The sequence below is a fragment of the Corvus brachyrhynchos genome, unplaced genomic scaffold, assembly GCF_000691975.1.
Source record: "Corvus brachyrhynchos isolate BGI_N302 unplaced genomic scaffold, ASM69197v1 scaffold302, whole genome shotgun sequence".
NCBI lineage: Eukaryota > Metazoa > Chordata > Aves > Passeriformes > Corvidae > Corvus > Corvus brachyrhynchos.
Genome location: NW_008237244.1, coordinates 4,359,957 through 4,364,530, shown reverse-complemented (window position 1 = coordinate 4,364,530; position 4,574 = coordinate 4,359,957).

Below are 4,574 nucleotides of genomic sequence, written 5' to 3'. Positions count from 1 at the left end.
CGGTGCTGGGGCCGGGGGCCCGGCTGCCACCCCCTCCCTGTGCACCGCCTCACCTGGGTGGCGGCGGAGGCCGGGCAATCACTCAACACCCGCCTCTGTGGCGCTTTGTCTCCCTTTCTTCTCTCGCTGCTTTGTACGCTGCAGCGGAGAGGTGGCTGGCGCTGAACTTTTTACCTTCAAGGCTAAGTATTTTGTGTGCTGGGGAAAATGGCCATTAAAATGATTTGTGAAATAAATACTATCACTGAAGCAGGTGTTGGACCAGTAAACAGTTAATTGCCAGAGCTCTGCAGACGTCGACTATTTCTTTTGAGACATCTGCCAGCTAATATTATCTGATAGCAGCTCATTGAGTTGATGAATCTGTCATTTTGCAATTTAGCTACCAGAATGTGTGCTGGGTCGATCAGCTTGCAAACCTGTGTTTAGAAGAGCTTCACAATCTGCAGTCATCTGGAGACATTCAAGGTATAATGCAATTAATAATTTACCATCATCCTGACATGAAAGTAACTTACAGTAGAAAAGTCAAAACACATCGGTTTTCTGCGCCTTTGGGACTCATGTGAACGCTGCTTTTAAACAATGGTAAGAGTAATAAAAGCCTGGCCCAACCTAAGGGTCAACGCACAGCAGAAGATGGGGCACATTGTTAGAAGGAGATTTAGCCAAAGCTTATTTGTAGAAACTTGGTGAAATAGTATATGTGTTCAACATCTGCGTTCAGCATTTTTCAGCTGGTTCGTGCCTTGATAATTATTGCAGAACTTTGCTTCAGCTATACCAATCATGTTCTAAAAGACATACATGATACTCCAAAGTTGATCCATAAGTAACCATGGGAAGAAAGAGGGAACTGTGTTTGAAACACACAGGATTCATATCTACTTTTGTATTGGACTGCATTTTAAACTGTTCAAATCAAAGCAGTTTTCTAAGTGAGAAGCATAACAATACTTGTGAGCTGGTCCACGGAATATCATTTTTCTGTTGATCACATGCAGGTAGCCCTTAACAACCTCCATAACAATTTCAGCTGTGTTTAGTAATTTTGCTTTTTGGTTGAACAAAAGATGATTTGTACCTGAGGAGAGTACATTCACTCAAGAAGCCTAGAAAGAAACCACGGAATTTGAATGGGATTTTATATAAAGCAAAAAAAAAAAGAGAAATGAGCTGTTTTAAAAAAGCACTAACATCAAGGAGTCTTTGGTGGAATTGCAATTGAGTCGTAATCTCTTAAAAAAGCCCCCACTAAGGCAGATAACTAATTTGCTCTGTAGTCAGGCTGCTCAGGTTACCCCCTTGATGTTTTGGGCTGTGGGGACCCTCCTTCAGGACTTTGTTGCTCTTGGTGGCCACAGCCGTGGGGCCAGGGATGAATAGGATGGAGTGGCAGGAGGGTAAATGTGAGAGCTTTGTGTTTTCAGACAGTTCTTTTGCTTCTAGGAAAGTTAATTAGGAAGTGAAACCTTAAGCAGTTGACAGTGTGCATTGTTGGCTGCTAGTGCTCTGTGACAAATACCACTGAAAGGTACTTCACTTTCTTTTGTAAACAGAAAGGTAAGGAATTTGCACAAAAATGTATTGGTGAAGATCTGCTTTTCATCATGGCCTAACCACATAGTAAACAACAGAAATAACTTGTTTTAATAAAGTATGGTGTTGAAACATTTATCAGCAAGCTCTTTCTCTCCATTTCAAAGGTATGTTTAGGTAAGAGGAACTGTTGCCTTAAAGAAACCCAATCTGAAATTTTGTTATAACATTTTTTTCAGGTCAAGGTCAGGAAACTTAAGGAAAAGTTTGACTTTTGGGCCATCATACAATTACGCCTGAGTTGATTAATACAGTGTGCTGAAACAGCCATCTAAGAATTTTGTAGTATTTTAAATGTATCCCAAATAGTAGTTACTCACATAAAATTATTCTAGTAGTCACATTATAAAAAGCATGACTTCATTTTTATTGTCATTTTTTGCATGTAGCATGCACAGTTATGAGGCAAGTGTAATAATCCATGTATTTTAATTTCTCTGTATAACAATAAAAAAATTAACATACCTTTCTCCTATAGGCTATGTTCCCTTGAGTGGCATCATTACAAGCCTCTGGGGAAATAATAAAATAGGCTTGGGGACTTCAGAGTTTAAGCCTGTTAAAACAGTTCTGCACAGTACTTCATTTGAATTAGACTTTAGTGGTGTACTTGTGAAACCAAAAGGAGAGTGGTGTAGAGGTGGCTTAAACACTACAGACGTCCATTTCAGAATAAAGGTAGCTGCCTTTTGTCCTGCATTTCCAGCCTCTGCAGGTGGAGCAGCTCTGCACACGGGCTTTCACAACGTCAGCAATACAGAGAAGCACAGCAGAGTATTAATTATGTGAAGACTGTACAAGGGTATGGCATTTGTGGAAGTAACGTTTGGAACTCAAAAAGCCATCACCACAGATGACTGCTCCGAGGGGCTGGTAAATAGGGAGGAGGGAATGGCATTGCATGTCTACAATACATTCATGCAGGCCAGTGCTTAGTCTCATAGAGGAAATGCTGCAAAGGATATTTTCTAAGCAAAATCCAGTCTTTTTGCAGCATCTGTCTCCCCTGGAGCAGCTATGCCTGCGGAGACATCTCCCATCTCTGCAGCTCACTGCTTATCCATGTTGTCCCCTTGCTTGTGACCATTAGTCTCAGTCCTCGTGGTAACACCAGTTTCCTCAGCCATGCAGATATTTCGCAACAGCTTTCCCTTTTGCCAGTGTTCCCTACAGAAAGGGAGAAATTAGTTTTCTGTTTATACATTCCCGTGAGGTGATGCTCTATCTGTTTTTATAAGGCTGTGTAATGCCATTTAGATTTAGTCCACCGAGTGAGCTGTTTTTAAAGGTTTTCAGAGCGGCATTGTAAATATTAAATTATTCAGATACTTTCACATTTTTCCATAAGAAACCCCCCAAATATTATTAGACTTAGCTTCCTTTTGGGTTGCTTTGAAAAATGGAGTAGGAAGATTTTCAGGAATCCTTAGTACTGGTCTGAATTTCTTACTATTCCCTCCTAATGTTCTTAAGGATGCAAATCCAAAGCACCATAAAATTTACAGTGATTTAATAGTAATTATAATAAATATTGTATAGTATAACTATGAGATAACAGTGCTTGAGTAAGGTGGGCTGAGTAAGTGCTTGAATAAGGTTATTATGCATCAGAACTGCTTTTCAGGCACTTTAAATAATGCCAGGGCCAGGTGATACAGGTCTGAGTATTTGAAGTTAGCTTTCTGATGGCTCTTCCTGGTGTATGACTGGAGGTGAACACAGGGAGAGATAGAAGAAGGCTGAAGGGCTTCAGGGGTATGGGTCTGCCCCTACCTCTGGTTTGGGCTGGGGAGGAGGATTCCACCCTTATCAACCCCATTGTGAGCTCATTCCTCATTTCTTGAGCAGAGAGGAATGTTTATTCAGCTGACACAGTTTCTGGGAAAGAGGCTGGAACAAGAAACTGCTGCGTGACAGTCTTCCTCCTTATCATCTGAAGTGGTGATGTATCTGTGCAACATGTGCAGTGTGGGAAGAAATGGGGAAGGATGGCCAGCTAGACAAGGGACAGACCTAGGAAAATGAAGTATTTGAATGCACAGGGGATTATTACCCCATTTCTCTGCATCTACAACAATATTCATCTGAACTCAGCCTACCAAACCCTAATCAAAATAACCTTTTTCACTTGAGCCGTTGATTAACCCCCAAAGGCTCCATCTTTCAGTGAGTTTACTCAAATTCAGAGAGTATGTGTGGAGTATGCAGTGCTGATTTGCACCAGAGTATTTATTAATAGCAGCGTCAGTGCAGGAACAGGGAAGGGCTGGGAACAAACCATGTGGGTATCTGCCCTGCATGGACAAGGAACAGCTGAAAGCATGAGGCTGCCTCCCTGCTCCCATATGACTTTGTGTGGGAGAAGATTTGGAAGGGTGTGATTAACCCACAGGAGAGGCATGCAAGGCAAACTGGAGAACAGCCCATCATCTGATTTCTTCTGGGGACTGCTCTTCCCTTCACAATATCAGCCCTCCTTGCTATCCCCTCTATTACAGCACGGCGGGTGTCTCCGGGACCGGATTGGTGGCCTTCGGCTGCATCTCCTTATGGAAATTGCTCTGACCTTTATTTTCATTTGTTGGCCCAACTGCTATCCTCTCCCTGAAGCGGAGTGTGGTTACACCTTTCTGCTTAAGCTGGCATGTTTGGTTTAAAACCAGAAGGAATAAGAACTTCTCAGCTTTCTAGAAATAACTTTTCTTCTCTTTTTATCACCTACAGAATGCCTGGAGAGTTTCAAACTAATAACAAGATTATGTAAGAGAACAGGAAATAAAAACATACATATTTTTTATTTCTGCAGAAGCAGCCCTATTGCATTTAGTCTTCCAACACAGTAAATGAGCCCTCTATATACTTTGGCACTACAAAGCATTTCAAAGATACTTCTGGTAAACACCAATACCATATCTATCCCTTTAAACCTCATTTTTCAGAAATGTATACACTGTAGAAGTGGAACAAAAGTCAGC